Raw genomic sequence first — 10,804 nt, 5'->3', positions numbered from 1 at the left:
AAAAAATAAACACATATATTTCCACAACCCAGAATTAACTAACATTTTGTTATGGTTACCTGGAATTTTTATTTCTTTTTAAGGATAGATGTTTAGATAAAAACTGAAGTACTCTTTTAACTACCATGCTTGATCCCACTTCCCTTCCACTACCTTTCTTTCTGGGGGCAACCACTTTTGGGAACTGAGTGTGTATCCTTGCAAGCCATTCTTCATAGTTTTATATGAAAGTATCCATCCAGGAGAGAAACCAAGATGGCGGCATAGGTAAACACCTAAACTGCTGCCTCGCACAACAATTTCAAAACTACAACTAAAAGACAAAACAGACACCATCCAGAACCACAGGAAAGCTGGCTGAGTGGAAATTCTACAACTAGAAGGAAAGAGAAAAGCACGTTGAGACTCAGAGGAGCTTCAAAAGGCTGAGGTACAGAGACACGCACGCACGGCTGAGTGCATGGGCGGCTGAGTGCGTAGCTGGCTTTCTCAAGCAGGAGGGAGACGGAAACTCCCAACTGCACTGAACTCGTCCCGGGCGAGACTCTGGGAACCCAGACTCATTCGGGGGGAATCTGGACTGTCAGGAAAAGAGAAAGCACACTGAGATTCAGGGGAGCTGCGGAAGGCAGAGGTCCAGAGGCACGCACATGCAGAGAGCACTGGACTGCTGAGTACGCGGCTGGTTTTCTCAAGCGGGAGGGAGACAAAAGCTCCCGACTGCGCTGAACTCCAGTTCCGGGTGTGATTCTGGGAACCCAGACACATTTGGGGAGAAACTGGACTGTCTGGCAGCGGGCAAAACTCGAGGGCGTCTTTCTCTCAGAGGTGCTTGCAGCGATTACCAAGGGACACTGAGAACTAGGGGGCTCATAGGGCAGAGCTGATGGGAAGCCAAGGCTCTCTGCTCCGCCCTGAGACTCCGCCCCATCCAAGCTGAGCTCAGAGGCTTTTGCAATTTTCAAGTCTTGTCTCATAAGGGTGTCTCCAACACAGAAGTGCTCCCAGCGTAGACACAGATGATACTCACAGCCAATTGGCCTGGAGGTCAATTCCTCCCAGTGATACTAACAACAGTCAAGACTTAACTACAACAAGGCTGTGCACACAGTCCACAAAGGGGTGCACCAAGAGTGTCCACCTCAGGTAACTGGGGAGGCTGAGCCACTGGGCCCTATAGGACACCTAGCACACAAAACTACTCTACCAATGCAGGGAAGCAGTGAAAATGTGGAGACAAAGAAACATATCACAAATGAAAGAAATGGAGGAAAGCAAATGACTGGATATAGAATTCAAACCCACGGTTATAAGGTTATTCAAGAATTTCCTACAAAAGGCCGATAAATTTAGCGAGACCCTCAAGGATATGAAAAAGGACCAACTAGAAATTAAACATACACTGACTGAAATAAAAAAGATTATACAGAGACCTAACAGCAGACTAGAGGACTGCAAGAATCATGTCAAAGATTTGAAATACAGAGAAGCAAAAAACACTCAACATGAAAAACAAAAAGAATCCAAAAATTTGAAGATAGTGTAAGGAGCCTCTGGGACAATCTCAAGCGTACCAACATCCAAATTATGGGGGTGCCAGAAGAAGAGAGAGAGCAAGATACTGAAAACCTATTTGAAGAAATAATGACAGAAAACTTACCCCACCTGGTGAAAGAAATAGAAAGGAAGCGCACAGAACCCCAAACAAAAGGAATCCAAAGAGGACCACACCAAGACACATAATGAAAATGCCAAGAGCAAAAGACAAAGAGAGAATATTAAAAGTAGCAAGAGAAAAACAGTTAATTACCTACAAGGCAGCACACATACGATTGTCAGCTAATTTCTCAACAGAAACTATGCAGGCCAGACGGGAGTGGCAAGAAATATTCAAAGTGATGAATAGCAAGAACCTACAACCAAGATTACTCTACCCAGCAAAGCTATCATTCAGAATTGAAGGTCAGATAAAGAGCTTCACAGACAAGAAAAAGCTAAAGGAGTTCATCACCGCCAAACCAGTATTATATGAAATGCTGAAAGGTATTCTTTAAGAAGAGGAAGAAGAAGAAAAAGGTAAAGATAAAAATTATGAACAACAAATACATATCTATCAACAAGTGAATCTAAAAATCAAGTGAATAAAAAATCTGATGAACAGAATAATCTGGTGAATATAATAGAATCAGGGGCATAGAAAGGGAGTGGACTGACAATTCTTGGGGGGAAAGGGGTGTGGGGGGTGCGGGAAGAGACTAGACAAAAATCGTACACCTATGGATGAGGACAGTCGGGGGAAGGTAAGGTCAGAGGGTGGGGTGGGAACCAGGTGAGGGGAGCTCTGGGGGGAAAAAGAGGAACAATTGTAATAATCTGAACAATAAAGATTTATTAAATTAAAAAAAAATCCATCCATAACCAATGCTTACTACTGGTGTTGGTTAGTGGTGACTTAATTCAAATTTACACAGATATTTTTTTCTTCACTCTACATACTTTTTCAGATGCTTCCTTGTTAAATATATTTAACTTGTACTTAAATAGTAGAAAATATTCTACTGTGTGACTATATCATTTTATTCAACCATTTCACAAGAGACAGACATTTGTTTCCAATATTTTGCTAATATAATTGATGATCCGATGAATATTAAGGTACATGACTTCCTGGGTACATATTATGTTGCTTGGATATATGTATATATACTCAAGAGTGAGTATTCTGGAATAAATTTTAGATATTCTTTCCTACTCCAAGGTTTTAAAAACATTCTCCTATAAAACTCTTATATTACTGTTTCACATTTTGCATTCTAGTCTTCAATATTATTGGATTTCATAATAAGTAAATATTTTAATGTATGATGACAGCAAATATCTTAATACTTTTCCATATGAAGAGCCAATTACCAAGTCCACTTTTGACTCACGCATTATTTCCCTACCAACCTGTGATACACATCTGTCAATTACCAATTCCTTCATAAAGGCATGCATATATTTCAGGATACAATATTTTGTCATAATCTATTTTTTAATGACTGGAAAAGAGCAAATAATTGATAATTACCCACACAGCAAAACATGTAACATGACAATTTTTCCTCTTAATGCATCAGGTAGGCCTTCCAGAACCATGCTGATTGGTGTCCATGACTGAATCTTTACTTCAATGAGAATGCTCCTAAGAAGTACAGCATTAACAATGTTTATTGTGTTGGCTCTGGAGGTATAAGTTTTCATAACACTATACTTTTTATTTAAAATCTCAGTATTTTAAGTTTGAGTGCTGAAGGATTTTCCATGTTCATGTCACTTTATTATAAGATGGATTTTCTGATAGACTACAAATATGAATTCTGTTGAAGGTTTTCTAAGTTCAGGGCATTCATAGAATTTTAATGAGTATGAATTCTCTGGTGTCTAATATGGTGTGACTTCTGGCTGAAAGCTTTCCCACATTCACTACACTGATAAGGCTTTTCTCCAGTATGGATTCTCATATGAAGAGCAAGAGTTGAGAACTGAGAGAAGGCTTTTCCACATTCATTACAACCATAGGGCTTCTCACCTGTATGGCTTCTCATATGCACAGTAAGAGATGAGCTTTGACAGAAGGCTTTCCCACATACTTTACATTCATAAGGTTTATCGCCTGTGTGGATTCTCACGTGTACAATAAGTGATGTAATTCGAGAGAAGGCTTTTCCACATTTATTACATTCATAGGGTTTCTCTCCTGTATGAATATTGTGATGTTTAATGAGGTATTGCTTCTGCCTAAAGATTGTTCCACATTCATTACATTTATAGGGTTTCTCTCCAATATGAATTTTCTCATGCTCAGTGAGATTTGATTTACCACTGAAGGCTTTCCCACATTCCTTACATACATAGGGTTTCTCTCCTGTATGACTTCTCTGGTGTCTAATGAGGCTTGATTTCTGGATGAAAGCTTTCCCACACCCTTTACATTCATAAGGTTTCTCTCCAGTATGTATTCTTTGATGGATAATGAGGTTTTCCTTCTGGCTAAAGGCTTTTCCACACTCATTACATTTAAAGGGTTTCTTTCCACTATGAATATTCTGATGTTTAATGAGGTATTGTTTCTGGCTAAAGGCCCTTCCACATTGATCACATATAAATGGTTTCTCCCCTGTATGAATTTTCTCATGCTCAATGAGATATGATTTGGCATTGAAGGCTTTCCCGCACTCCTTACATGCATGCGATTTGTTTTGAGAATGTCGTCTCTGGTGCTTAATAAGACCTGGCATCTGAATAGAAGCTCCTCCATTTTCATAAGGTTTCTCTTCAGTATGATGTTTCTGATGAGAAAGGAAGTTTCTCTTCTGGCTAAAGGCCTTTTCACATTTACTGCATTTATATAGTTTCTTTCTTGTATGACTTCTCAAATGTAAAGTAAGGGATGAGACTTGAGAGAATACTTTACCACATTCATGACATTCATGCGATTTCTCTCTTGGGTGCATTTTCTTATGCTCTATGAGGTTTTGCTTCAGGCTAGAGAATTTTCCACATTCATTACACTCACAAGGTTTCTCTCTAATGTGAATTTGGTTATAGTGAAGGAGATCTGATTCAGTCTGAAGGCTCTTCAACATTGTTATCATGCAGATATTTTATCCAATAAGACTTCTTTAGTATCTCTTGATGTGTCACATAGATGAAAGCTTTTCCACATTCACTAAATTCATATGGTTTCTCTCCAATATCAATTCTCAGATATCTAAGGAAGTTGAATTTATTATGGAAATCTTTTCACATTGATTATCCTGAGGTTAGGCAAAGCAGGCATATCTTAAGAATCAATGTCTGTGATCAGAGGAAATATTTTTCTGTTTCCTATGTTTTCTGAGTACTTCCTTAGCTGTATTTTCATGGAGAAGGATGAGACTTAACTCACAAGTCTTTCATGATGTGTCTTTATTTATAAATTTCCCAGGTCTCTTCTAAAAGGGGGTATAAAAAAATCATCATTGAAGAGTTAATAACTATAAAATATTTAGTGCCTGGCATGTAGTTTACATCCAATAAAGCAGCTATTGTCATCATCAACATCAGTATCACTTGTCAATTTCTCCACACTAATAAAATTTAAAAATATGCTACTATAAATAAACTCTATTTCAAACCTACCCTACATATAAAAGAAAGCTCAAATACAAAGACAGTCATGGATGCATGTAGTTTAAACTGCTTTTAAATGTAACGTTGCACACTTCATAAATTAGTAAAATAAGAGAAATATCTTTATGTGGCAGGTATAGGATGAAAGGACAAATATAAAATTGAAAGAGCCTAGGGTGAAGAGATAAAAAAAATGAAATAGAAATATTATTAAAGAGGATGTGTGGTTAAATAAGATACAGCTATGCCTTGTATAATGACATTTTGGTCAACGATGGACCGCATATATGACAGTGGTCCCATAGTTTATATACAGTATATATAACCTAGGTGTATAATAGGCCATACCATGTAGGATTGTGTAAATATACTCTATGAGGTTTGCACAGTGATGAAACCGCCTGAAGCATTTCTCATAATGTATGTCCATCATTAAGTGGCACATGACTGCATTTATTTCCACACTTCCCTTCTACTCCATTAAAATGATAGTAAGGGGGTGAAAGGGAGCACATAATCATAAAAACTAAAAGGTTGAGGAGACATCAGGAGATAAAAAGTTTTAGGAAAATCTGAAAGGAAAAAAATAAAGTACTGTAAATTAATTACAGAACTCAGTGGCTTAAGTGAAAAGCCAGCAGATGAGGATGACACCTAAAAGCAAGGTAATTTGTAATACAACTGTCAACAGAAAGGCTTTATGGGTGAAGTGAAAGGTGAAGCTTAAATAAAATGATTATAAAAAGAGCAGTTGATGCACCCAACTCTCCTAGTTGGAAGAAAATGGGAATTTATTATCCAGACAAAGTATAATGGAGAGACTCCAAATTTAGTAATGACAGGAAAAGTAGATGAGAGTACCATACAGAAAAGAAGAGGATGAATAAAAGTTTATATACAGAAGAGGGTCCCAATCCCTTTCTACTACTGAAGTCTAGAGGTGCTGATGGTTGCCAGGTGTCATATGACAGAAAGGTTCTTTTGTGAAAAAAATGAGATCTTGGAGTCACATCAAGGAAACACATAGATATCTGACTTAATGCTGTACAGTGAAGCCCACCATCTCACAAGCTCACACTTGCACACAGATTGCAATAATCTTTCTGGTCATAATGTTCATCTTAATGTAGACCTGAAGATCACAAAAAATTTGATGAAAGCCCTAGCATGAAAGGTAGATCAAAACAAAAATCAAGGCAAGAAATAGAAGAGCACACACATACAAATGATATAATACTATAACTAGTATCACAGAAACAAAGAGATTATATAGCAATGAAATATTAACAGAGTTCTATAAAGAAGTGCTTTTGGAAATAACATGCTGTTGACCTTAAAAATCCAATAGATTCAGAAAAAAAAAAAAATTACAGGAAATCTCCCGGAATTAAAAAAAAAAAAAAAGGAAGAATAGCCTGGATGGCTCAGGAGTTGAGCATCAGCCTATGAACCAGGAGGCTGCTGAACGATTTCCGGTCACAGCAGATACTGGGGTTGCAGGCTTGGTCCCCAGTGTGGGGTATGCAGGAGGCAGCCGATCAATGATTCTGTCTCATCATTAATGTTCCTCTCTCTCTCTCTCCCTCTCTCTTCCTCTCTGAAATAAATAAAATATATTTAAAAAAAAAAAAAAGCAAAGAAAGAATAGCAGGAAGGAGGGGAGAAATGAACAAAGAAAAGGAATAATGATTGGAAAATTAGTGTACTTACTTGTGGAGGAACCCAAGATTTTCAACATCTAGTAAAGAAGTTCCAGAGAAAATATGAAGAAAAATAAAGGCAGGAAATTTTATGAACCACATCTTTCATATTAACATGTTGGTAATATTTAAAATTAAATAAAATTAGGTAAAATAGTCATAGAAAATATGGAAATAAACACCAGTGAACACAGTTAAATTAGTGTGATAACTCTGTAGTTTAGGAACTGTGGTTGAGGAATGATGGAGCGAAATTAGCTATAATCTGCCCTAACCAGTTTGGCTCAGTGGATAGTGTCGGCCTGCGGACTCAAGGGTCCCAGGTTTGATTCTAGTCAAGGGCATGTACCTTGGTTGCAGGCACATCCCCAGTAGGGGGTGTGCAGGAGGCAGCTGATCAATGTTTCTCTCTCATCGATGTTTCTAACTCTCTATCCCTCTCCCTTCCTCTCTGTAAAAAATCAATAAAATATATATTTTTAAAAATAGCTATAATCTTATTTGACCTTTAAAAATTTAAAAGCCACTATTCGTTATACCTATAGAGATGGTCTTGAAGATTTGAGCCTTTTTAAAATTTTTTATTTATTGGTTTTAAAGAGAGAGAAAAGCACAGAGAGAGAAAGGGAGAGGGAGAAAGAGAGAGAAACATCAACTCATTGCTCCACCCACTTATGCATTCATTGATTGATTCTTGTATGTGCTCCAACCAGGGATGAACCTGCACCTCTGCACACAAGGATGACACTCCACACAACTGAGCTACCCAGCCAGGGCTGACTTAAGCCTTTTAACTTAAACCAATCTATAACTGTAAAATAACTATAGACAGTGCTCTTTATATCTAGTTGCAATAGAATTTCACTTGGGCTAAAAAGCAAAGTATACATATATTTAATACAAAAAAAAAATAGGCCATAAAACAGCCATCTTTGCTTCCCTATCATACTGTAGTGTTCTGATTATTGATGCTATCATGTCTGGATACAGAAGCTGTCATTGCTATCAATTTCAGTTTTTACTTAGTTTTCTTCTCTGATTATGCCTGTTATCCAAGCACTTCTCTCTCTCTCTCTCTTTTTTTTTCCTATGGGGAAGAAAGGGAGGAAGGGAGGTAGGCTAGCAAGATTGGGATGTGGAAGGTGTTACAGACTCCAAAGGTTTCCTTAAACCAGCGATCGCCAACCTTTCGCTCCTCAAGGACCACGGGTTGGTGACCGCTGCTAGAGTATTTGTCAGTAGTGGCTTTTTAGTTAAGGAAGGCAGTTGGGAAGGGCAGACTGCTAGAAACCTGGACTAAATGGTTAGAAGACAGATGTCTAAAGAACTTGCTCACAATGAACACAGGATAAGTACAGGCAAAGGGCCAGGACCCCACTGCTGTGTTCCTACAGACTCTGAGCTACCCGATTCCTTTCCGTTTAAACTAACTTTTCCTGAGCACCTTCACAAGCAGCAGGCGGTTCCCTGTGTCCTTGCAAGGGGTGGCACTACAAACAGGTACAGGGCACTTGCTGTAATAAATACAGTAGGTCCTCAACTTACTCGATAACAAAACCGATTTTACCATAAAGGCTAATTGATATAAACAGGAGGTCAGTTCCTATACATCTCATCAACATTATAACAAAGAAATGAAATTGAACAAAATGTTAGTAGAGGACCAGCTAAGCCTTCCTCTACAGGTGTTGTGAGGATTATACTGGAGTTAACATGGTGCAAAGCACCTTCAAATGTGTCTGGCACAAAGTAAGTGCGATTTTAGGGCCAGTTATTATTTCTGACAGGCCAAGAAGTTTAGAGCAAAACACATTTTCCAACCGTGGGCCCCAAAGGAGGTTCAGGAAGGATCAAGTGCAAAGGAGGCTGAGGGCGACTGGGTCGGGTCTGGTGCAGGAGGCAAAGGGGAGGACAGTCTGAGACCGCAGAGTTGAGCCCGGCAGCCGAAGGCCTCGCAGGCCGTTCCTCCCAGGATCCGGGCCGCAAAGGGGCGGACGCAGACCTGCAGGGAAAACTCCCGAAGCCTAGACCGGGTTTAGCAATGCCGCAGACCATATTGGGGGCGTCTGGCTTCCAGAACCGCCAGCACCGCTCCCGCCGCTCATGGGAATCTCGGGAGAGCACCTGAGCCTGTGGAGGCCCACCCAGGCCCAAGCCCGCGACCCGGGCCGCCAAGCGAGCGTGGCGCCAGGTTCCAGCCAGGCTGGGAGCGCGTCCAGCACATATTCCCCGCGTGCAGCCCTCCCAAGCACTTCTCTTATAAAGAGCCCTTTTCATGTCCTCTCTCTAAATCCTTTCTTTTATAATTGTTTTCCATCCTCTAGCTTGAAAACATCAACTTTGTCCTGATCTATATCTCTCAAAATTGTATCCTCATTTTCGTATAAATCATTATAAGAAAAGACTCTGCTATCTCTCATAACAATGCTATAATTTCTAAAACTAAGAAAAAAACACAATATAAGTGTTAGAACTATTAAAATAAAAGAAAAATGGTAAAATAGACTTTATCAAAATTAAAAACTAATGCCCTTTAAAAAACAAATCAGGCTGGCCGGTGTGGCTCAGTGGTTGAGCAGGTCACGATTTGATTCCCATTCAGGGCACATGCCTGGGTTACAGGCTCACTGCCCAGCAGGGGGCATGCAGGAGGCAGCCAATCAATGATTCACTCTTATCATTGATATTTCTACCTCTCTCCCCCTATCCTTCTCCCTTCCCCACTGAAGTCAATAAAAATATATTTTAAACACACACACACACACACACACACACACACACACACACACACACAAAGGGAATGCCACAGACTGGGAGAAACTCATAAAGGGCTTGTATCCAAGATATATAGAATCCTTGAAACTCAATAATAAAAAGATAAACAATTTGTTTTTAAAATTGGCAAAAGACTAGAATATACATTCACAAAGATATATGAATGGCCAGTAAGCACATTTAAAAAGTTTATCTTTATTAGTAATCAGAAAAAAATGGATATTAAAACCCCAATGAGACACACTACACACGCTTTAAAATGTCTAAAGTTAAAAGAACTGCCAATCCAGGTGTGTTAGAGTGAAGTCACTGTAGCTCTCATACATTGTTGGTTGGAATGAAAAATGGTACAGCCATTTTGGAACACTATTTGATAATCCTATCTAATTAAAGAGTAATATGCAGATTGACAATCACTCCAACACACAAGATGGCTGCCCCCATGTGGTCAAAGATCCTGCCCCCATGTGGACACAAGATAGCTGCCACAAGATGGCCAGCAAGGGAGGGCAGTTGGGAGGTACCAGGCCTGCAAGGGAGGGCCATTGGGGGCGATCAAGCCTGCAGGGGAGGGCAGTTAGAGGTGACCAGGCCGGCAGAGGAGGGAAGTTGGGGGTGACCGGGCCTGCAGGGGAGGGCAGTTAGGGGCAAACAGGCTGGCAGGAGAGCAGTTAGGCATCAATCAGGCTGGCAGGGGAGTGGTTAGGGATGTCCGACTGCCCGTTTAGGGCAGTCGGACATCCCTCGAGGGGTCCCAGATTGGAGAGGGTGCAGGCTGGGCTGAGGGACACCCCCTCCCTGCTGTGCACGAATTTCATGCACTGGGCCTCTAGTATTTTATAAAGTTAAATATACATTTACTATTCTACCCAGCAATCCCACTCCTAGACCTTTATTCAAGAAAAATATTACATATGTTCACAAAGACTAGTATGTGAATATTCATACTAACATTATTTGTAATAATCAAAAATGAAAAAATATCCAAATGTGTATCAGCTGGTGAGTATACAAATTATGTCCATACTATGTAATACTAATCAGTAATAAGGAGAAATGAAATATTAATATATAAAGCATGAATTAATCTCAAAATATAAAAGTCAAATATATTAAATGCAAAAGATTATACACTATATGACTATATTTATATTAAATGCTAGAAAAGGCAAAGC

The sequence above is a fragment of the Plecotus auritus genome, assembly GCF_963455305.1.
Source record: "Plecotus auritus genome assembly, chromosome: 10".
Taxonomy (NCBI): domain Eukaryota; kingdom Metazoa; phylum Chordata; class Mammalia; order Chiroptera; family Vespertilionidae; genus Plecotus; species Plecotus auritus.
The sequence above is the reverse complement of the archived record's forward strand: the minus strand, read 5'-3'. Positions refer to the sequence as shown.